This window comes from Lagenorhynchus albirostris, chromosome 20 (genome assembly GCF_949774975.1).
Source record: "Lagenorhynchus albirostris chromosome 20, mLagAlb1.1, whole genome shotgun sequence".
Lineage (NCBI taxonomy): Eukaryota > Metazoa > Chordata > Mammalia > Artiodactyla > Delphinidae > Lagenorhynchus > Lagenorhynchus albirostris.
The window spans coordinates 30,383,064-30,409,211 of record NC_083114.1 but is presented as its reverse complement, the minus strand read 5'-3'; the positions used below and the strand labels follow the sequence as shown (position 1 = coordinate 30,409,211).

At 36.4% G+C, this 26,148-nt stretch overlaps 1 protein-coding gene and 1 pseudogene across 1 annotated transcript in view; both read right to left on the bottom strand.

The window, feature by feature from the left end:
• The window catches only part of PPM1E (protein phosphatase, Mg2+/Mn2+ dependent 1E), a 192,210-nt gene that overhangs the window by 158,005 nt on the left and 8,057 nt on the right, over positions 1-26,148 (bottom strand). The window lies entirely within an intron of this gene.
• LOC132511373 (synaptosomal-associated protein 23-like) lies at positions 16,176-16,883 on the bottom strand (annotated as a pseudogene).

Below are 26,148 nucleotides of genomic sequence, written 5' to 3'. Positions count from 1 at the left end.
AAATAGCTACTAACAGCTGAACACTATTAATTAAATATACATTATATAGGACTTAGATGTCTTGATCAGAAATGCTATTGTGTATATTCTCCCCCAAATACTAAAATTTATATATTTAAGATATCAGTAAATTTTGATTTACATTTAAGTATCAAAGATTTCTAATTCCTTTTCCATTTTCTTTTTTATTACATTGAGTCAAGAAACAATTTCTATATTGATTATGCATGCTCTCTAGACCATCTGGAATGGCAACACTACACAAATGGAAATAATACAAAATGATTAGTTCATGGGGTCCAAGAATAATGAATCATTAAATCTACAGAGAAAAATCAGTCTTAATTCCTATTTTTTAAAAACCTTTGGGGGCTTCCCTGGTGGCGCAGTGGTTGCGAGTCTGCCTGCCGATGCAGGGGACACGGTTCGTGCCCCGGTCCGGGAAGATCCCACATGCCACGGAGTGGCTGGGCCCATGAGCCATGGCCGCTAAGCCTGCGCGTCCGGAGCCTGTGCTCCACAACGGGAGAGGCCACAACAGTGAGAGGCCCCCGTACCTCAAAAGAACCAAAAGCAACCTTTGGGCCAATAATGCATTCGTACTTAACAAGTCATGTGTATTCAGAGAACTTCTGCACAAAATACCTAATCTAATAGAGCCTACTCTAAGAATCTTGCCATTATAATTGTTTATGTCCAGTCTGGGAGCCAGTGGAGTTTTGCAGCCACGAAGTCCTGTATGCCATTTTTGCCATTTATTAGTTATACAATTTTGGACAAGTTATCAAACTTTGGCCTTGAATACCTTATCTAATAGAATTTGTAGGATAATTAAATACAACTACACACACAAACTATTTGGCACATTGCCTGAACCACAGTCAGAGGTATCAGCTGCTATTGTTATCTTAAATGAGCCAACAATTACAACAACACATGCAACCCAGGATTCCCCAAATCAGTTATATAGCTAGTCTCTAGTTGGTTTTCAGTATTTGTTGGAAGAAATCCTTCCAGAAAATTATCTAAGGAAACTATCCAACAGTAGCCTAATAGGTTATGCACAAAGATTATCATTACAATGTTATTTAAGTAATAAAAAATTAGAGTAAACCCTAATATCTAAAATAAGGGACTGATTTATTAAATTATGTAAGAGCCTGCAGATGGAACATTTAGGCAACAACAACAAATAATCTGGAAATCTATACAGCAATATGGAAAGTGTGTATTATATTCATGTACTAAGTGAAAAAGGCACTATATATAATTAGCACATTATGATTGCAACTGTATAAAATGTGTATGTTTATGGGGTGGGGACTAGAAGGGAATACACAATATAGTGAAGTTGTGCAAGGGTGGTAGAATTATGCATTAGTTTCTCATCTTCCATAGTTATTATATTGATATTTCTTACTAAAAATAAAAGTTATACTATTTAAAAATTCAAGTGTTAAGACAATTCAATGAGGGAGAGAATAGTCTTTTCAACAAATGGTGCTAGGACAACTGGATATCCACATGCAAAAGAATGAAGTTGGACCCTTACCCCTACCATATGCAAAAATTAACTCAAAATGGATCACAGAACTAAATGTAAGAGCTAAAACTATAAAACCCTTAGGAGAAAACATAGGAGCAAATCCTTGTGAACTTAACTTAGGCAACACCAAAAGCACAAGTGAAAAAATATACAGGCATACCTCATTTTATTGGGCTTTGCTTCACTGCACTTCCCAGATATTGCTTATTTTTACAAATTGAAAGTTTGTGGCAACCTTGTTTGAGTCAAGCAAGTCTATCAGTGCCATTTTTTCCAACAGCATATGCTCGCTTCGTGTCACTGTCACATTTTGGTAATTCTTGCAATATTTCATTAATATTGTGTTATGATGGTCTGTGATCAGTGATCTTTGATGTTACTGTTGTAATTGTTTTGGAGTGCCATGAACCATATAAGACACCAATCTTACTAAATGTTGTGTGTGTTCTGATTGCTCCACCAATTGGCTGGTCCCCTCTCTCCCCGCCCCCCCCCCACCACTCTCCTTGGGCCTCCTAATTCCCTGAGACATGAGAATATTGAAAATAGGCCAATTAATAACCTTGCAGTAGCCTTTAAAATCCTAGGGTCCTTAAGACTTATGCTAAATCTATCCTGCCTGTGCTCTATAAACGGAAAAACAAAGCCTGGATGACAGCACTTCTGTTTACAACATGGGTTACTGAATATTTTAAGCACACTGTTGGGACCTACTGCTCAGAAAAAACGATTCCTTTCAAAATATTCCTGCTCTTTGACAATGTACCTGGTCACCCAAGAGCTCTGATGGAGATACACAAGATTAATGTTATTTTCATGCCTGCTAACACACATCTGTTCTACAGCCCACGAATCAAGGAGTAATACTGACTTTCAAGTCTTACTATTTAAGAAATACATTTCTTAAGGCTATAGCTGCTACAGATAGCAATACCTCTGATGGATCTGAGCAAAGTAAACTGAAAACCTTCTGGAAAGGATTCACCATTCTAGATGCCATTAAGAACATGTGTGATTCATGGGAAGATGTCAAAATATCATCAACATTAACAGAACTTTGGAAGAACTTGATTCCAACCCTCAGAGATGACTCTGACAGGTTCAAGACTTTAGTGGAGGAAGTAACTGCAGATGTGGTAGAAAGAGCAAGAGAACGATATTAGAAGTAGAGCCTGAAGACGTGACTGAATTACTGTAATCTCATGATAAAACTGTGATGAGGAGTTCTTCTTATGAATGCATAAAGAAAGTGGAACCTACTTTGGAGATGGAACCTACTCCTGGTGAAGATGTTGTGAAGATTGTTGAAATGACAACACGGGATTTAGAATATTACGTAAACTTGGTTGATAAAGCAGTGTCAGGGTTTGAGAGGACTGACTCCAAATTTGAAAAAGTTCCACCATAGATAAAATGCTATCAAACAGCACTGCATGCTATAAAGAAATTGTTTGTAAAAGGAAGAGTCAATTGATGTGGCAAACTTCATGGCTGTCCTATTTTTAAAAATTGCCACGGCCACGCCAACCTTCAGCAGCCACCAGCTGATCAGTCAGGAGCCCTCAACATCAAGGCAAGACCCTCCACCAGCAAAAAGATTAAAAATCGCTGAAGGCTCAGATGATGGTTAGCATTTTTTAGCAATACAGTATTTAATTAAGGTATGTACATTGTTTTTTAGATATAATGCTATTGCATAAATAGAGTACAGTGTAGTATAAACATAACTTTGATATGCACTTGGAAACCAAAAAATTTATGTGACTTGCTTTACTGAAATATTTGCTTTATTGCAGTGGCCTGGAACCAAATCTGCAATATCTCCAAGGTATGCCTGTACATATGTAAATTGGACTATATAAAACATTTTAAACTTCTGTGCTGCAAATGATACCATCAAGAAAGTGAAACACCCACAGGATGGGAGAAAATATTTACAAATCATATATCTGATAAGGGACTTGTATCCAGAATATATAAAAAACTTTTACAACTCAATAATAAATGACAAATAGCCCAAGTAAAAAATAGTAAAGGGTTTGAGTGGATATTCTCCAAGGAAGATATACAAATGATGAATAGCATATGAAAAAATGCAAAACCAATACATTCAAAAGTCATTTAAAGACTTCCCTGGTGGCACAGTGGTTAAGAATCCACCTGCCAATGCAGAGGACACGGGTTCGAGCCCTGGTCCGGGAAGATCCCACTTGCCACAGAGCAACTAAGCCCATGCGCCATGACTACTGAGCCTGCGCTCAACAGCCCACGAGCCACAACTACTGAAGCCCGCCCTCTGCAACAAGAGAAGCCACCGCAATGAGAAGCCCGCGTACCACACAAAGAGTAGCCCCCGCTCGCCGCAACTAGAGAAAGCCCCACGTAGCAACTAAAGACCCAACACAGTCAAAAAAAAAAAAAAAGTCATTTAAATTTTAACACCCTCTGTATCACCTTTACCTGGGTAGTAAAGTAGCCTTGCTCAAACTCTACACACACAAACCACTGCCTCTCAAGGCAGCCTGTTATTTTCTAAGCACTAGAAAATTCTTCCTTCTGTTGGTTTGAAAGTTGTTTTTCTATAATCTCTGGTACCTGAGCTACTTTATGGTTCACATTAAGTCTACTTCTTTTTCTACACCACAAATGCCTGATACTGCTGTCATTGGGACTTATGCTAATTTCCTCAAATGTGGTACCTAAATCTGGATACAGGCTAGGTGTGGCCTAACTTCCCTTGTTCAGAAAACCATAATAATCAAATTTTGGCAGGCAAATCATGCTGCTGATTCATATTAAGTTTACCAACAGGGAAATTCCCTTTGTCATAAATACTCCCGCTGGGCTATTTATCCTTTTTCATCAATTCTTCAACTCATTTTTCTTTTAACCCAAATGCAGGATTATATATTCAGTTATACTAAATTTCTTATTTAAACCAATATGTTAAGTGCTTGTTGCTATGGACTTACAAATTGTTTTCATTTCTTGCATAGAAGTCCAACAGGCTTTGTGTCATTTCTGAATTTGATCAACGTGCTGCCAATGTCCTCACCTGTTGCTCACTTCCATTCTTATTCCCAATAATTCCTCAAAGTTTAGCTTTCTCACCTACAAGTATGCACAGCATCCTCAGATATAACTAGTCCAGGTTATGAAAAAAAGTCCTATTGAGCAGTTAGATGCCTCCTTAATTAATTTCACCTATACTGGACTTTAATTCTCCTTTACTAGGTAATTTTTTGTTGTTGTTACAGCATAAAGATTGTTCTCCTTGACAGAAAATATGGAAACCAAATAAGAGCTGTTAATATTAAGTAAGCATGTATCTTCCTTATTATTGTTTCTGAATATAACTAAGATTTTATAATTATCTTTAGTATATTCCTCACATCTGTGATTTCCGGATTTTAGCTTTTCTGACACACTTAAATGTTTGTGTCACTTTTATATATTCATCTTCTATAAATGTCCTTTTAAAACCTGAGCTAAGATTGCTCCAAGTGGAGTCAAAGTAGTTTTATTTGCTTTTGCCTTTTAAAAACCTCGTTATAATCTGTAACTGTATAATTGTACAATTATTTGTGTTCTTCCCACCTTTCCTAGTCTCAGGTCATAAGGTCATGACAATATATATTTTTGTTTACTTTTTATAAATTTCATTCCTACAATCTAGAGTATGTATATATGTGACCACTTCTAGAATTCTCTACCCCAGCTATAACAAACTATATAATGATATGGTCACGTTGTCTCCAAAGGTTTCTTTCATTTCTATCCACCAAGCAATTATTCCTTATTCGCTATAAATAGACCCAGAGTAGCAGTATCCTTCATTGCATTCTTTACCTCCCGGCTATATTATTTTTACCAAACAAATAACATTTTTTTTTTTTTTTTGCATTGGGTCTTCGTTGCTGCACGCGGGCTTTCTCTAGTTGCAGTGAGCGGGGGCTACTCTTCAATGCAGTGCACGGGCTTCTCATTGTGGTGGCTTCTCTTGTTGTGGAGCACGGGCTCTAGGCATGTGGGCTTCAGCAGTTGTGGCATGTGGCCTCAGTAGTTGTGGCTCATGGGCTCTTCAGCACAGGCTCAGTAGTTGTGGCACACGGGCTTAGTTGCTCTATAGAATGCGGGATCTTCCCGGACCAGGGATCGAACCCGTGTCCCCTGCATTGGCAGGCGGATTCTTAACCACTGTGCCACCAGGGAAGTCCCTAAACAAATAACATTTTTAGTGATAAAAATGTAAAACAAAGTAGAAAAAAAAATTAAATATATCTGAAATCTCTCCATCCAGAGAAAATCACTGCTAATAATTTTTGTATACCCTTCAAGATTTTTTCTCATACAAATATATAAATATTTTCCCCTTATAGTCTAAGAGAGAAAATGTCAGCAAGGCAACAATTTGTCAAATAACCTACTGTTATGTTTCAAATGAACTTGACTGGCTGTGAAGCCTGCTGAGAAATCTGCACTTTTGTTCAAACGTTTTCCTATCCAAAAAATATCTACCCTTACTCCAACTCCTTATAAAGCTTAGATTCATGCTCAAACCAACTATATTTACCATCAATTCAAGCATTTTAACAAAATTAGAACTTCCTTCAGAAACTCACTGATTGGAACTTCCCTGGTGGTCCAGTGGTTAAGACTTGGCGCTTCCAAACCAGGGGGCGTGGGTTCAATCCCTGGTCAGGGAACTAAGATGCCACATGTCACACAGTGCAGCCAAAAAAATAAAAATAAACATGTAAAAAATTTTTTAAAAAGTCACAAAAAAGAAACTCACTCATCTTCCTTATTATAAGAGTTGTTTAGTTATCAGAAGTAATAACTATATCAACTTTAAGTAGCCAAATGTAATACAAAACACAAAAATTAATTCTCAATGAATAAACAAGAAAAGCTATAAGTATAGAGGAAAATATAAGAAAATAAGTGGAGAAGGTCAGTTATACCCTTTAAAACATGATACAAATCCCAGAATCCATAAAGAAAAAAAAAAGCTGATTTGATCAAGTACAAAAAGTTAAACTTCTATATAGAAAAAGATTCCATAATAAAGTTTCAAAGATGATTTATAGACTGGGAGAAGCCACTTGCAACATATAATACTCAAGAGGCTAATAAACATAATACATAAAGATTTCCTACAAATCAATAATAAATAGAAAGATCCACAAAGGCTGTAAGCAAGCATTAGAAGACACATAAATCGCCAATAAGCATATGAAAAGATGCTAATCCAATACATTCAAATTGTAAAAGAGACTTTTTGCTCATCAGACTGGCAAAAATCGAGGTTGAAAATATCCAATGTTAACACTATGGGGAAATTTTTTCCCTCATATACTATTAAAGGTAGTACAAACTGGGAACTCCCTGGCAGTCCAGTGGTTAGGACTCTGCACTTTCACTGCTGGGGGCCCTGGGTTCAATCCCTGGTTGGGGAACTACGATTCCACAAGCCACGTGGTGTGGCCCAAAAAAAAGCAACACAAAAATCTTCATTAACAATGGAAAGGTTAGAATATGATCTACCTATAACGGAGTACTAGGCAGCAGACAAAAGAATGGTGTAACTTTTTACATGTTGATATGAAAAGATATCCATGATACATTAACTAAAAAACTTAAAAGGTGTTAGAATAACAGCATTTTTGTTTAGGGAAAAAAATGTGTGTATAGAGATTGATATAGAGAGTGAATGACTGCATAGAAAAATCTGAAAGTCACTTTACACTTTGCACGCTTTGCATAACACAATATCATGTGTTAATTGTGTCCTAGTAAAACTGGAGGAAAAAATTAACAAAAATTACATAACGCCCATGCCCAGGACCAATGTAAGGCAAGTTATTAAACTCTACTGAGGGCCATAAAAATAATTTTAATAATTTGACAGTGTATCTCACCTTTGCATGAAAAAAAGAAAATCTGAAAGGATATACATCAAACTGATAAAGAAGACTTTTACATTTTAACACTTTAGCAACAATTTATTATAACCAGCATAAATTACTTTAGTAAATATGCTCAAACACACTTTTAAGAACTTATACCTACCGGCAAAATAATGGAAAGAACCCAATTTGTCCAATAAAAGGGGCATAACTGAATTACAGAATACTCATACAAGAGAACTGTACTCTTCCAACTGTAGGCTGCAACCCATTACTGAGATAAAAAATCAGTTTGGAGGGATGTGACAAGCATATTTCAAAAAAACAACATATGAAAAAATCAGAATTCATCACACTTCATAACTACCGCTTTACAATTTTTAATACAATTAAATGTTTATGTATAGTCTTAATCACAAAGTAAAATGTATTTATTATTGTGAATTTTGAGCAAAACTGCACTTAGACCCTTAACAACCTTTTAACATGCTTTCAAGTAATAGTTAATGATTTAGAAAAGTGCTCACTTGAAAGTATTAAATTAAAAAAGCAGGGCACAAAACTATATGTATTATGTGTATGTGTGATCTCAATTTAGTTATAAATATATCTGCATAAAAAAGAATTAGAGAAAAATATTCCTAAAGAATGGCTATTTGAAGTTGCAAACTACAAGTAACTTTTCTGTTTCATAATAGTTTCAAATATTTCTACAATGAGCATGTGTCTTTTATCTAACCAGATATAAAAATGCCATTTAAAACATGTTAATTATTATGTATATTTCACCACAATAAAAAACATGTATAAACATCTATTCCATTTACTCATCAAGTACTTACTGAAAACCTACTATGTACTCAGCATTCAGTATTCTAGGTATTGAGGATAGGATGGTGAGTAAAACAGAGTCCCTGCCTTCAGGGAGCTTATATTCTAGTAGGAAACTCTACATAAAATAAGTAAATACAGAATAACTTCCTTGTATAAGTAAATTAAAATTCTATTTATTTGAGAAATAAGACATGATCATTCTTCCTACAGTTAGTAAATGCTTTACGTACTCTCTAAAGGTACTCATTAGGTACCCCTCTTGACTATGTTTGACTCCTCCTAGCCATCAGGTAAAATGACACGTTTAGTAGCACAATCAAATATTTAATTTATATTTTTAAAAACTTAAATATTTACAGCAAGGTTCATACTGGTTTCAAACTTAGAAAAAAATATTTTGTTCATAAAAAATGATGTTTATTCTCTTTCCACCATTAACAAAATGACAAAATATAGATCAAAAGATAAAAGTACAAGAAATATCTTTTCCCATATAAAAGTGACCCTTCCTTAAGAATTCCACAGATAATTCAATGTTCATCTGTTTTTCAGTTTACTAGATTGTAAATTTGCACTGAAAAAATAAAAATAATGTTATTAAGAGCCACTTAATTGGGCATACCTATGATCTTCTTATTCAAGATTCTTAGAGCCCACCTCCTCATTGTAGAACCCTTTATTCTAAGGGTAAAAAAATCTCTCTTCTTTATTTTCCATTCTGGGTTTCTCTAATTTACGTCTCCTCTTCTTCTGAGCTGTCCTGATTATAACAGAGGTTGGTGATATTTTAAAATTGAACTTTTTAAACAAGTTAGTGTTTTGATGGGACAGATTTTTAAAAACAATTAACATATTAAAACACAGCCTAATATATATAGCATTCATAAGTTAGCTATTTTTACAAGGTGGTTAAATCACCTTCAGTATTTATTTATTGAAACAAAACAATTAATGACACCTAAAATGACCAATTTGTAGAATTAAAAATGAGGAAATGACACAGACCAAGGACAGATATTTTCATGTGTACCACAGAAACACCAATTAAAAAAATGTAGTTTTTGGGAATTCCCTGGCGGTCTAGTGGTTAAGACTCCACGCTTCCAATGCAGGGGGTGCGATTTCAATCCCTGGCTGGGGAACTAGTGATAAGATCCCACATGCCTTGCGGCAGGATGGTCAAAAAAATAAATTTTAAAAAAAATGTACTTTTTGTAGAGAAAAACTTCAGTGCTTTATCAAAAAGAATATATATTACTAAACATCTTGTATATATAATTTAAAAAAATGATCAGTATGAAAATTTATCTAGCTTTTTTATTTTCTAAAAATCTGTTAAGTGGAGCTTCCCTGGTGGCACAGTGGCTTTTAAGAACCCACCTGCCAATGCAGGGGCCACAGGTTTGAGCTCTGGTCCAGGAAGATCCCACATGCCATGGAGCAACTAAGCCCATGCACCACAACTACTGAGCCTGCGCTCTACAACCCACAAGCCACAACTACTGAGCCTGCGTGCCACAACTGCTGAAGCCCATGTGCCTAGAGCCCATGCTCCACAAGAGAAGCCACCATGATGAGAAGCCTGCACACCACAATGAAGAGTAGTCCCCACCCACCACAACTAAAGAAAGCCAACACGCAGCAACGAAGACCCAATGCAGCCAAAAATAAATAAATAAATATAGTTTTTTAAAAATCTGTTAAGTGTTCCAATAGCTTCTGAAAATTAAAATTACTGGACCTGGGACTTCCCTGGTGGTGCAGTGGTTAAGAAACCACCTGCCACTGCAGGGACACGGGTTCAACCCCTGGTCCGGAAAGATCCCACATGCCACGGAGCAACTAAGCCCGTGTGCCACAAATACTGAGCCTGCACTCTAGAGCCCGTGAGCCACAATTACTGAGCCCACATGCCACAACTACTGAAGCCCACACACTCTAGGGCCCGCGTGCCACAACTACTGAGCCCACATGCTGCAACTACTGAAGCTCGCACGCCTAGAGCCCATGCTCTTCAACAAGGGAAGCCACCTAAATAAGAAGCCTGTGCACCGCAACAAAGAGTAGCCCCTACTCGCCTCAAATAGAGAAAGCTCGTGCATAGCAATAAAGACCCAACGTAGCCAAAAAATAAAACAAATAAAATTTTAAAAATAAATTAAATTAATAAAATAAACTTACTGGACTTTCACTTGGGTCAATCAGATTGCCAAAACAATCTTTTGACAGCCAACTAATTTTAAGTAAGAAATCTTGATATTACTACGTAAAATCAGTAAAAGTAAGAATAGCATTAAGACCATTCAAAAAAGATGATGTTTAGATATACGCTGAATTTGTTTAAAATTTTTACTTGGAAACATTTGCCAATTATTATTACTATTGCTGGAAAATGCTCCTGATAGTGACTAAGACAAAGTCAAGTTACGTGTTAGTTAAAAAAACAATAACATTATTGCAGAGTGGTTAAGAGTGCTGACTCTGAAGCTACTCTGTAGGGGTTCATATCCTAGCCACTTACCAGCTATGTGAACTTGGACAAATTTCTTTCTCAATACCTTAGCTTCCTTATCTGCAAATTGTGGTTGATAACACTGCCTACTTCATTTGGTTGTTGTGAGAATTAAATGAATTAATATATACATAGTATCTGGACCAGTTCTCTACATTATAAGCACTTTTTAAGCACTTCTTATCTTTATTACTATTATAAGAACAGCTTAAGTTTATAAAACAATTTATATTTTAATTTTTTTTTTAATTTATTTTTGGCTGTGTTGGGTCTTCATTGCTGCGCATGGGCATTCTCTAGTTGTGATGAGCGGGAGCTACTCTTCGTTGAGGTGCTCAGGCTTCTCATTGTGGTGGCTTCCCTTGTTGCAAAGCACAGGCTCTAGGCGCACGGGCTTCAGTAGTTGTGGCTCGCAGGCTCTAGAGTGCAGGCTCAGTAGTTGTGGTGTGTGGGCTTAACTGCTCCACAGCACGTGGGATCTTCCCAGACTAGGGATTGAACCCGTGTCACCTGCACTGGCAGGCAGATTGGATTCTTAACCAGGGAAGCCCAACAATTTATATTTTAGAAATAAAAGAACTACCTGGATGATGAAGATCTATATTGGAGTTGCTTGCTACAGCTTATCCTAGCCCTTATCAATTTAAACAATACATAAGTCAAGATAGTTGACATTCTATTAACAATTTCATATTTTTAAAAGTCACAGATAAAAACATTCACAGACAAGTAAATCTAAAATACAATGTGTTGTTAAAGATAAGGAGAAGCATATATGGTTAAATGGTATCTAAACCACACTATTTCTTACAATAAAACTATGAGTCACAAACTATATTATAGGAAATCATGCCTTAAAAGACATCTATGCATACAGCAATACAAGAACGTGCCAATAAGAATGTTCAAAGCATCTTTTCTTAGTCTTTAGTTATAAAACCATGGTGTTTTACTTCAAATGCATTCAAAGAAAATGGTCATCAATATTCTAAATTATTTACATCTAAATATGCTTTTTAAGACTAAAGTTCCAGAATACTGAACACTGATCTTTCCTGACATACAGAAAAACTTCACTGAAAATATCTTCCTGTTCAGTTCTTTCTTCTTATATTTTCATCTTATATGCTATGTACAAAATGCTACCGTTTTTTAATATAAATTTATTTATTTATTTATTGGCTGTGTTGGGTCTTCTTTGCTGCACGCGGGCTTTCTCTAGTTGCAGCAAGCGGGGGCTACTCTTCGTTGTGGAGTGCAGGCTTCTCATTGCGGTGGCTTCTCTTGTTGCAGAGCACGGGCTCTAGGCACACGGGCTTCAGTAGTTGTGGTTCATGGGCTCTAGAGCACAGGCTCGGTAGTTGTGGTGCACAGGCTTAGTTCCTCTGCGACATGTGGGATCTTCCTGGACCAGGGATCGAACCCATGTCTCCTGCATTGACAGGCGGATTCTTAACCACTGCGCCACCAGGGAAGTCTCGCTACTTTATTTTTTATTTTTTTTTTAATTGAAGTATAGTTTGTTTACAATGTTGGGCCAATCTCTGCTGTATAGCAAGGTGACTCAGTTATACACATATATACATTCTTTTTTAATATTCTTTTCCATTATGGTTTATATTTTATTTTTTTTAGCATTAAGCACATCTGCAATTCAATGTAAATTCAATTTTAATTTGGATTCTTGCATTCTCCCTAAGGCAGTGGGTTCTCAAACTTTAGTGTACATCATAATTATCTAGTGTTTTTACTCAAAACAAGATTACTGGAAACCATAGAAATTCTCATTCAGTAGGTGTGGGCAGAAGCACAGGAACTTGCATTTTGAACAACACATTCCAGGTGATCCTGAAGTAAGTAATTAATGTCCAACACTTTAAGAAACACTGCCCTAATGATTTAGCTTATGACAGGGATGCTATGCTTTAATTCATTAAATATTAGCTCAATGCCTTATACGTACAAAGCTTAGTGCCAGGGGTCAAACATGAAGGTACGTACAGTTTAAATGAGATGAGACATGCATATAAATGACATTATAAAAAGGAAGGAATTACTGGATGTATTTTTAAAAGATACAGATAAAATGCTGGGAAGTTCAGGAGAGGGAATAATTACTTCCAGCTGATCTCAGGGAAATTCTTCTACTAGAAGACACAGCATTTGAAATGAATGTTGAAGACTATCTCTTTGGATTGTAAAGATGGAGAAAACAAACTAATAATCATATCACTGAATGTTGAATGTGTCTAATGATAAACATCACTCCTTCAAACTCAGAAAAACCATTCCCTACCTCCTAGATTTTATATGTTGATTTCTATCCGGGTCATGGTCTTGCGTTGTCCTGTATATCCACCTAGCAGTTTGATGTGCATCTCTCTCTCCAAACATGTCCTTGCAAGGATCTGCTTTAGTACTTTTAGTACATTTATCCCCTGAAAGATAAGGTCATACAGGGGATACTGCTACAGAGAAACATACTTAGCCTTTCTTAAATCTTTAGGAAGTAAACAGAATTTAGCATAGTTGAATTGAGAACACTTTAGGCAGCCTTCAGTTCTAAAATCTCCACAGTTTGGCATCAGGTAGTATGATGAGAGAAATGATCAGAAAAAAAGAGAGAGAGAGAGAGAGAGAGAGAGATTTTACAATTTAGAAACCACTGTTCTAAAAGCCAAATAAAACAAATTAGAGGACAGAAGAGCATAAAGTTCTTCTCTTTCCTGATTATGCGGCATTTTGTTAACATTAGTGGCATTTCTATGACTTGTAGTTTTAAAAATTCCAATATCATCCCAGAGATGCAGTGAATAGAGTCTACAGTGCCCAATATTGACTGAATAAATGAATTAATGAATGACTGGGGGGTTATTTCTCCAGTTTTTTTTTGCAGGTTTACTCTCCTTTATTCAGAGAAATAAGGGCTTACAAGCCCCAAATGGGCTATGCTTTCTCATCTCTATGCCTTTGCACAAGTTAGTATCTCCGCTGGAAAGCTTTTCAGCTCCCTCTTCCTCTTGGCTAATTCCTATTTAGTCTTTTAAACTTAATTTAAGCATCCTCTTCCAGAACCTAATAGCCTACATTGGCACACCCACCTTACGGTCCCCATAAATCCTCTGCATCACTGTCTTAACTCTTACCAGTATAGGGAGGCAGCAAGATAAAAAGCTTTGGAGTCAGACACATCTGAGTTCAAATTCTGATTCTACCACTTACTGTGTGACCTTAGATGAGTTAACTAATGTTGCTAAATATTAATTTCCTGATTCAAAAATAGAGAATAACAATGTAATGCGCTTAGTATATCACCTACTACATATCAGTTAATAATAATTTTTATTGTACTCACATTGTACTGTACTTGCTGGTTAACTTGTCTGACTTTTTCTCTAAAACACACACTTCTTGAGGAAAGGAACATGTATTTTATTTCTGTATAAGCAGCATTTACCACAATGCTTAGCATATGGTAGACACTTAACTTTTTTTGATGACTAAATAATTACTCCCATTATAGTAAAATTAATCTGCCACTTGAAATCCTTTCTATAATGAGGTGAAAAACAAGTGAATAAGAAAACAAACGCCATTAACATTAGTTTCACGAAAGGACACTGTCTTTAACTCTAATCATATTCTTTTTAGGATTTACTACTAATTATACATATTACAAAATACCAAATAATTCAATATCTTGCTTGAACATAGCTGATCATATATGCTTCATGAACTGAATTCCTATAATAACTTTTTCATGGTATACATTAACCACAAAATTACCAAGCCATACATAAGGCTATCTTTATGTAGACAGTCACTTAGAAAAGCTGTAGTAACATACAAACAGCTTTCTAAAATCAAGGAAATTCTTAACATAGCTAAGCTTAATTAAAATCTCTTTCATAATCCTTGGGGAAATGAGAAGAAATTCAGTTTCATGGTTTGGTAATTTTGACCTATGTAGGAATATAAAAATTACTAATTACTTAATGTAATATTTAATGAACTTTTCCACTGTAATGTTTAATTGGTTTGAGTATTTATAAGGCCTCATTCTGAGAGAATGCTTTTATTTTATACTTGATTTTCAATGTATTTTGATCTTATACATATATATATATTTTTTTTAGTTACAAAATTTAATTGTAAGGATCAAACAGTGGTTATTGGTCAAACCAGTCGACATTAATAGCTTTGAAGTGTGCAGGAGCTAGTTTTCAAATAAAGGTGACAAATACCAATCAGATTCTTATAACACTGTTCAGGATCTAAACAAATGTGATTCTGGAAGTTGAATACAAAAGGCTAAGAGAATCACAGTGCAATCATCAATAAGTAAACCAAAGACATAATTTTCTGAATCATTTTTAGTTAAACAGAATAAATTCTAGTTTTAAAAACAGTTTAAAGCTACATAAAACTCAAAGCAATCTAACTATTTTCTACCTGAGATCAAAACAAGTTTCTTTTTTCCTATCCAAACATAATTCTTGGCATTGAGGTAAATCTGAATTCACGTGATGTACTTTGTCAAACTTTTCCAAAAAATTTTAAGCCCTGCTGTAGAGAGAAATTCTCATATTATATATACATATTTACATATTTTTTCTTCAAAGACTAATAAATTTATGAGGTTAATAGGCCTGTAATGGGACCATGATACTATTAATAATATGAAAATAAAAAGCCATTCATTTATACCATGTGTTCCTATATGGTGCAATATGAAATGGGATCATAGCATCTATGTACATAGATGAATCACCAGGAGTTCAGAAATTAAGCTCACTTTAAGAAAACTCATTCTATTCTTTTTTGAAGCAGAGGTTGCAAAGTTGTGATGTATAACAAAAATACTGTATATACAGGCTCCAAAACCAAGCATTGGCCTAAATTGGCAATAAATGCAACTTAAATAGAAATTAAACCCAACTACATCTTCACTGTGGTTATGCAACTTTTGGCTTTAGGGTCTGCAGGTTTTACTGAGGTAACAACTTCTTATCTCTTGCCTTTCCTCCTTGTGCCTGCCCCCACTGCCTTTTACATGACTGCCTTTGGCAATGCTTCCAAATTGTGAAAGCAGGAGAACCTGCTAAGTAAATGGAGAGAATGAAAAATAACACTATACATGATGTATGAAAACCAACCTAAGAGTATGGACCAAGAAAGAAAATACTAGAAGGAAAACTAAGCAGCAGCCTACCCTCAAGGGAAAAAGAGAAAATAAAAGAATAGGGGGGCTGTTATTCCTAGATCTTCTTCCACATCATCTCCCTATTAGAAGAGTGTGGAACCAAAATTTCAAACTCTGGAAAGGTAATGGCTTTGAAGGAGGAGCTAGGGAGGTGAATAAATGATAAAGTACAGCAGTAGCTTTAGCTGTCAATGCGTTTCTTTGCTCTGGCATTGGCATTGTCAATACGATCTTTGTTGGTGTCAGCCTTTTCTGTGATCCGTTCTATTTGTCGATTTTGAGCCTCAATCTCATTGCCTAAGTCCAGGGCCATGTTTTTTAGATTTCCTAGGATACTGCCCACTTGAGTCAGGTTCTCTTCTATTTCGTCTTCCCTGGCATCATTTGTTATACATTTAATGTATCAGCTGCTGGCCGCTGCTGTGGTTGCTTGCTGAGGCTGACCATTTGTCACTCGGCCTGGCTTCTTAGATAGTACATTGCTAGTAGAGTTGTCTCCAACATTTCCCCATGTTGCCTTATAGGCTTTACTAGACTCAAAAGTTCTTTGTCCTATTACATGGGCATAGACAAAAGCCACAGCACTTATTTAGTTCTGTTAAAGTCTTCTCTGCTTCTCTCATGTCTTTGTTTATTTGGTCCATGCCTTCTTCTTTGCATTTTAGTTGTTCCCCTTGTTCATCCAGCATAGTGATAGTTTTGATTCCTGCATCCTGAGACTCAGTGGCTCAACCCAGGATTCTCCTTGTACTTTCCAGAGACTCATCAGTAACCTGGTTAGCCCTCAGCTGAATTTCTTCTGCTAACAGATTATCCATGATGAATTAAAACTCTTGATAGGTGCAGAAACTGAAATGTGGATATTCAAGCAGTTCTGGCCACTCCTCTCCAGCCGCAGCAGCTCGGACACCCGCAAGCCAGACACCCAGCTGCGCTCCAGCTGCACCCTTTTTGCGCCTGCACTCGCCGGACCTGCGCACTTCTTCAATATATTTGTACAGACCTACATTAGAAGGTGATATCACTTGTCCTATTTCCTCCTCTCCTTGAGAGTCAAGGATAGTTTTACTTTAATATCATGTATATGTTGAACATAAACTGGATATTTTAATATATAAAATGGAATTCTGACTAAAGGACAGTCTTTATTTTGAGCCACTCTTGAGTGCATTATGCAAAGAAATAATGATTTTACAACGATAATGATTCCAAAACTATGTTACAGCATAAGGACCCAATGATGGGAATACACTTCTAGAATATAAGTGATCACTGCTTTAATCTATAATCCACTGCTTATTAATGACCAGTATGTATTTTACTGGCTTCTAAAAGATAACATACTGAATATATGACATTAATATAGATTGCAAACTAATTGAACAAAAGAATACTTCTCTTTATACTTAATTTAAAAAAATTTTTAAGGATTTCTTTCCAAGAAACAGTGCGTTGAGTAGATGGCTATTATATTAGGCATTAAAAATCTATAGAAAATAGGTGTCTTTGGCTACTTCAACAATTAATACCGAAGTTAAAAAATCGAAATAGGGCTTCCCTGGTGGCGCAGTGGTTGGGAGTCCGCCTGCCGATGCAGGGGACATGGGTTCGTGCCCCAGTCCGGGAGGGTCCCACATGCCACGGAGCGGCTGGGCCCGTGAGCCATGGCCACTGAGCCTGCGCGTCCGGAGCCTGTGCTCTGCAACGGGAGAGGCCACAGCAGTGAGAGGCCCGCGTACCGCAAAAAAAAAAAAAAAAAAAAAATCGAAATAGATTACAGGATTAGTCAAGTACAAAATGGAAAAAAATAATCTCCAGGCACCTTATGAGCTATATACCAAGTTGTGAACTTTCTGTTAGTCTACTGTTTAAAGAATTTCTGGATTTCAAGTGTGTTTTCAATAAGCAGCATGAATTTTTAGTTTTTTCTTGTCTTTCATGAGAGGCCAGAGTTCAGAAAAATACTTGATGCAAAAACCTTAGCATGTTCTTTATTTATAGTTAATACTATAGCACTTTATGGTTGAAGATAGTAAAAATCCAACCACCCTCTCTCCCTCAAAAGGTAGGTTAGTTACAGTTAGCCAAGAAAGTGATGTTCCATGAGGAAGAAATAGCATCTACAAAGGCAGAGAGGCAAGAAATAATTTGATATCTTTAGAGAAAATTCAATTATGTCAGAAAACCCAGGGAGCCTAGATTAGAGGGAAAAGAGACTAACGGCAGGCACATTAGTTAGGAGGCTACCAAAGTAATCAAGGAAAGAAATAAGAGCCTAAACTCAGAAATGGCAGTGCTCAAAATTCAAACAATTGAACTGCATCTTCACTGTGATTTTTCCCTATAGAAACATGTTTCTAACATAGCATGAAAGTTATAAAATGAACTGTATAGCTATAACCCCTGGAATCAGTCTGCCTGGGTTCATGTCCTAGTGACACCACTGATGGTGGAAACTTGAGTTCTTTAAACTTTCTGTGCCTTGGCCTTCACATCTGCAAAATGGGCTAATAATAGAACCTAACATCAAACAGTTTTTTCAAGGATTAATTGAGGTATTAAATATAAAACAGTGCCTAAGCAAGCTCTCAATAAATGTAGTAGCAACAAAAGAAACAGGAGCAGCTTACAACTACTAGCTCTACAATTATTATTTCAGGTGCAGAGGTGTAAACCTCTGGTTCACACTGCTAACCAAGTCTTATAGAAAGATATTTATGATTAGAGACTACACTGGTAAAGGGTATTTAAATGCAAAGTTGTATTTATCTGCCTTAAAAAACTGAAAATTATTTTTAGAGGCACAGTTAACTTTCCATATGACCTTGAAAAACTGAAAATATTTATGTTCCTCTGATTGTATAAGTAGACTGTGAATAATACAAGTCTCCTTCTAAGTAATAGATGAGATTACTTATAAGCTGCCTAAACCAAGACTATATGAACTAATAAATATTCAGTGTTGCCAGAAATCAAATTCCAAAACTTCAGAGGTCATTCCTATTGCAAAAGCAGTGATAGCCTGATTTAATGACTATCACCTCTCATATTTATGTGATAACTTGTTAGGTTCAATGAAGAACATGTTTAGAGCATGATTCTTGCCCTCTAGAGTTTTAGCCTAAGAAAGAATTTTACATACCACACACCTCAAAGACAATTTTATAAATTATATATATATATATATCAACTTAAAAGCATTACATTTTTGTTGCTTATTTTTATATGCAAATGTGAAAACTGGCTGTAGCACAATATACTTCTCAAGAAACAAGCTTATTAAAAACTGGTTTTTATTTTAGTTTTTGTTTTTAGATTCACAAAGTAGAAAAATGTGAATAAATATCAAAGATCAGAGGCTGTGCCTTGTGGTAGAAGCAGGTCAAATGCTTCAAATCTATAAAAGACAAAAACTGTAATGTTTCTGTAGGAATCTTATAATTCATTATGAAATCAAGTCACCAGGAAAAAACTTATCTTTGCTATTTCTAACCCAGCAGATTAGTCTTTTGGTTCTTTTTTTTTTTAATTTATTTTTTTTAATTGAAGTATAGTTGATTTACAGTGTTGTGTTAAAGCCTTTTGGTTCTTTTTCTTTGATGACTTAAACTAAGATAGGAAGTAATGGACTGGTTTTCCTCCGAGCTATACACCAGAAGGTAAAATCTTAAGTGAAAATACACACAAGGAATTAAGAATACTCTCAACCTTTTAACTAGCTCATTACTCTCTACAAAGTATTATTATGCTTCAAAATTGTCATTGTTCACAATATTCTCAAAGAATTTACATAAGACTACTCTTCTAAGCCCACAAAAATTTTCATTTACAAAATTGTGGAGTGTTAATCAGTAATAAAAACTGCAGGGCTTCCCTGGTGGCGCAGTGGTTGAGAGTCCGCCTGCCGATGCAGGGGACACAGGTTCGTGCCCCGGTCCAGGAAGATCCCACATGCCGCGGAGCGGCTAGGCCCGTGAGCGATGGCCACTGAGCCTGCGCGTCCGGAGCCTGTTATCCGCAAGGGGAGAGGCCACAACAGTGAGAGGCCCGCGTACCGCAAAAAAAAAAAAACCTGCAAACATATTTCTGCCACTAGTTGACAATGTTAATACATACCAACAATAACATAAAACAGGAAGCCACGTTCCTCCACCATTCAGAGTAGAGCAAAGGAAGAAAATAATAACAAAGAGAAAGAAGGTAATGAGAATAGGCCTATAAAAATCTAGAAAGGAAACAACCTGGACCGAGCAGAGAAAAAGTTGAAGATTCATTCGTTTATTCAATAAATATTTAATGAGTGCCTACTATGTGCCAGGACCTGTACTAGGTGCTGGATACACGAAGGTAAACAAAACATTCTTTATCTGTTGCCCTCAGTGTGGTACAGAGACATCAAATAACTAACACATGAATACATATATGTATAAATTATAAGTGGATATAGAGAAAAAGGATACCATGGAAACCAAAAACCAAGACTTAATTTAGACCATAGGTAAAGAAACACCTCTATGAGAAAGAGATATTTAAGATAAGACCTAATGGTTGAGTTGGACAGTTGTAGAGAAGGGGGCAAGGTGCTTGGGCAAACAAAACAAAAATACAGAGTCCCTGAGGCAGGACACAGCATGGCGGTTTCTGGGAATTAAATCAAGACCACTGTGACTAAAGCATAGTGGCTGAGCAAGGTGAGACCCAGATAACTGTTATACGGAAAACTGACTGAAGGGAGGGAAACGTGGAAAAAGCAATAGCAGTTAGGAGTACTGCTACAGCCAGCCAAGAGGTGATGGAAGCTTGGACCACACTGTTGGGAGTAGAGACAAAAAGAAACAGGAAAAGTATTTTTCTTCCATTTAGAAGTGAAATTAAAAGACCTCTAAACAAAATAGTTAAAATGTTCTTCCATCTTCTTTCTCTACTGTAGCACAAAGAATTACTAAAATGGTCTCCCAAAGATGCTCACTAAAATCTGTGAATACTAATTTGACATCACTCCTGTGATTGTGTTATACTACATGGCAAGTTGATCTTAAGAGAGGGAGATTATCTCGGTGGACCTGATCTAATCACATGAGCCCTTACAAGCATAGAGCTTTCTCTGACTGATAGCAGGGGAAGCCAGAGAGACTGAAGCATGAGGAAGCATGTGCCACTGCTGGTATGAAGACAGAGAGGGTCATATGAGAAGGAAAGTGGGTGGTTTCTATCAATAGATAATCAGCCCACCTCGTCACCACCCCACAGCCAGCAAGGAAATCGGAACCTCAGATCTATAACAAAGATCTAGACTGTTAACAACCTGAATGGGCTGGGAAGTGGAGTCTTCTCCTGAGTCTCCAGATAAGAGCCCAGCCTGGCCAACACTTTGACTTCAGCCTCGACTCGAGACCTTAAGCAGAGAACCCAGCCGAACATTAACAGACTTCTGACCTACAAAACTGTAAGATAGTAAATGGATGTTGTTTTAAGCCACTAAGTTTCAGTAGCATGTTACACAGCAATAGAAAACTACCACACTATAAACTATGTGAGGAGAAATTAACAATTCGATAATCTAAATCTAAATCATATTATTCTCCAGACTTCCCTGGCAGTCCAGTGGTTATTAGGACTCTGCATTTCCACTGCAGGAGGCATGGGTTCGATCCCTGGTCACAGAACTAAGATTCTGCATGCCATACAGCATGGCCAAAATAAATAAAAGCTCTTATATGTGTGTGTGTGTGTGTGTGTGTGTGTGTGTGTGTGTGTGTGTAGTTCTCTAGTCATAGGAAGAAATCTAGGAAAAACAAATTCAGCTTGCTATTTCTCTAAAGGCTAGATAAATATGAATTGGGTGGAGTGAGCATCCATTTAAATATGAGTTTGAGGGACTTCCCTGGTGGCACAGTGAATAAGACTCCGCGCCCCCAATGCAGGAGGCCTGGGTTCAATCCTTGCTCAGGGAACTAGATCTCACATGCATGCCACAACTAAGATTTGCATACCTCAACTAAGTAGCCAGTGAGCTGCAACTAAGGAGCCCTGGAGCTGCAACTAAGGAGGCTGCCTGCTGCAACTAAGACCCGGGGCAACCAAATAAATAAATAAATATTAAATAAATAAATGAATATGACTTTGAAATTAAATGTCAGATATGTGTTACAGAATTAAAGTTTTTGTTATTATATCTAAACCTGTGCCATTCAATATGGTAGCCACTAGCCGCAAGTGGCTACTGATATTTTAAATGTGATATTCCAATTGAGATCTGCTTTACGTGTAAGATACAAACAGGATTCTGAAAACTGCTATAAAAAATGAAAAATATCTCAATAATATTTTAATACTGATCACATGTTTAAATGATAACATATTTAGATACACTGGGTTAAATAAAATAAATTATTAAATTAAATTCACTTTCCATTTTTAAAATGTGGTTAATAGAAAATTTTAAGTTATATATGTGGCTCAATTATGTTTCTATTAGACAGCACTGGTCTAGACTTTTAGGCAAGTGTCCTCCTCCAAAATGCCCTAAACCAAGACCACAGTCACCTGTAAGTATTCTCCTCTTTCCAACAGAGTTCAGTGGCATTAATGGCACACAGCTGTGTAGAAATACAAGCCAAGCAGTACTGCAATTCAAATATTAGTGAGAACATGGAGAAACCAGACCTCTCATACAGTGCTGTTGGACAAAGTTATCTGTCAATATCTAACAAAGTAAAAGTGTATGTAACTTCAACCTGACAATTCCATTTCTAGGTATATACTCCAGAAATCTATGAACACATGCACAAGGAGACATGTCCAAACTGTAGAATTATTTGTAAAGCAGAGAATACCAGCTATCCACCAAAGTTATGTGGTTTTTTTCTACATGGTATGAAGTTGTTTCTTAACTGCCAAGCCAGTGACTACATTTCCCAGTCTTGTTTGCTGGGAACTGTGGGCCCTAGGTGGTGTCACGTGACTGGAATTCTAGTCAATGGAAAGTGAACAAAATTATATATGCCACTTCCAAGGACTGGCCCCTAAAAACCTCCAATACCATTCTCCACTCTTATGTTTGCTGGATGTATTTTGATGCCTAGAGCAACCTTGGAAACCACAAATTGAAGACGACAGACTCTCTATTAGCCTGAGTCCCTTAATCACTCCATAGAACACAGCACCTTCTCCACTGAAGGTACTCTATGAGCAAGAAATAAACTAACATTATGTTAAGCTTTTGAGATTTCAGGATTTACCCACTAGAGCAGCTATTTTTAACCATTATAGTGCATAACATGCAAAAATTAGAAACAACTCAACTGTCCATCAATAGGAAATTGGATAAATAAAATACACTCATATAGAATGCTATATAGTAGCTAAAATGAAAAAACTATATCTATGTGTATCAATATGAATAAATCTTTTTTAAAAAGGTCAGTCTCAAGATAGCTACTTATGAAAACAAAAACAAAAAAAGCCCACCATATACTGACCATACAAATATGCGTGTAGTAAAAATATAAAAATATAGAGCAGAAGGATACATTCCCCAAACTCCCAGATTACCTCTGGAAAGAAAGAAAAGGGAATGGGTTCATAGAAGACAGTGACAACAAAGTCTTCAATTCCTTATGAAATGTTTTATTTCCTTAAAATAATCTTAAACAATTTGTTGAAACTGAATGGTGGGTATATGGATATTTTTATTATTTTCTGTTATTTTCTAAATGTTTAAATCATTTCGTAACACCAATAATCTTTTTCTTATATATAGCTGCTTAGAGAGTAAACTAGTAAAACCTTGTTAGAAGACACTTAAAAACTATGTACCAAAAGCCTTAAATATGTGAATATATTTAATGTAATCCCAACACTATATACTATATATAAATACACTCTAAGAAAACCAAAGGTGTGCTCAAAGGATGACCATCAAAATATTCTTAGAGCAACCAAAAATTGGTAACACCTAAAATGTTTAATAAAATTGTGATCAAATTACTGTGTATTCATTTAAAAATTACACAGAATATAAATAATGGGAGGTAGGGTGAGATGTGTGAAGATACAGATGAAAAAAGACTGGCCACAAATTGATCACTGCTGAGGTTGGGTGGTAAGGACACTATTTTTTATATACTTTAAATTTCCTATAATAAAAAGTTTTAAAAATATGAGAATCGCAAAATTCACTAAGTTTTTTAAAAAGCAGTTTAAAGTAGTAAGAATAATACCTTATTTTTAATCTCTTGGCTCATTCATTGGATCAGCAAGTATTTATTGTGTGTTGTATATGTCCCTGTCATTACTGACCTAGGGATGTGATGGCAAACATGTAGCTTATAATCTAATGCAACTGTCTCCAAACACTTGCTCAAACACTCTATCAAAAAAATTTGGAGGAACCATAAACAAGACGAAAAGACAACCCTCAGAATGAGAGAAAATATTTGCAAATGAAGCAACTGACAAAGGATTAATCTCTAAAATTTACAAGCAGCTCATGCAGCTCAATATCAAAAAAACAAACAACCCAATCAAAAATGGGCAGAAGACCTAAATAGACATTTCTCCAAAGAAGACATACAGATTGCTAACGGACACATGAAAGGATGCTCAACATCACTAATCATTAGACAAATGCAAATCAAAACTACAGTGAGGTAACACCTCACACCAGTCAGAATGTCCATCATCAAAAACTCTAGAAACAATAAATGCTGGAGAGGGTGTGGAGAAAAGGGAACCCTCTTGCACTGTTAGTGGGAATGTAAATTGATACAGCCACTATGGAGAACAGTATGGAGGTTCCGTAAAAAACTAAAAATAGAACTACCATACGACCCAGCAATCCCACTACTGGGCATATACCCTGAGAAAACAATAACTCAAAAAGAGTCATGGGGCTTCCCTGGTGGCGCAGTGGTTGAGAGTCCGCCTGCCGATGCAGGGGACACGGCTTCGTGCCCCGGTCTAGGAAGATCCCACATGCCGCGGAGCGGCCGAGTCCGTGAGCCATGGCCACTGAGCCTGCACATCCGGAGCCTGTGCTCCACAACGGGAGAGGCCACAACAGTGAGAGGCCCGTGTACCGCAAAAAAAAAAAAAAGTCATGTACCACAGTGTTCATTGCAGCTCTGTTTACGATAGCCAGGACATGAAAACAACCTAAGCGTCATCGACAGATGAATGGATAAAGAAGATGTGGCACATATATACAATGGAATACTACTCAGCCATAAAAAGAAAGGAAATTGAGTTATTTGTAGTGAGGTGGATGGACCTAGAGTCTGTCATACAGAGTAAAGTAAGTCAGAAAGAGAAAACAAATACTGTACGCTAACACATATATATGGAATCTAAAAAAAAAAAATGGTTCTAAAGAACCTAGGGGCAGGACAGGAATAAAGACACAGACGTAGACAATGGATCTGAGGACACAGGGAGGGGGAAGGGTAAGCTGGGACGAAGTGAGAGAGTGGCACTGACACATATACACTACCAAATGTAAAACAGATAGCTAGTGGGAAGCAGCCACATAGCACAGGGAGATCAGCTCGGTGCTTTGTGACCACCTAGAGGGGTGGGATAGGGAGGGTGGGAGGGAGACGCAAGAGGGAGGAGATATGGGGATATATGTATATATATAGCTGATTCACTTTGTTATACAGCAGAAACTAATACAACAATGTAAAGCAATTAGACTCCAATAAAGATGTTAAAAAAAAAAAGAAAAAAAAAATTTGGAGCATCATGAATACCCCCACCCCAAATGTAGATACACATTTCTCATGTGTGTATATATAAATACAAATTCCATACATACACATCCATGCATACACACCACTCTCACCAGCAATATATTAGTATTTCTTTGAGTAAGCTGTATTCCACATAATCTACTTAATAATTCCATTTTTGTGGATTTCTCATCAAATATAATCACCTTTAAAAAAATCTAATATAAGTAAAGATGGGAGAAATATAGGCTCTTAAGTTTTGTTCCTTTTTACATTTGCATTACAAATATTATGTTCAACCCATGATTTCTTTGCAGGAATCTTTTTTTTCATTTTAAACAAGAAGTTTATTTAAACTTGACTTGAAGGGAAAACTACCTAGGATTCATTTCTTTTAGAGTAATTTATCCCTACTT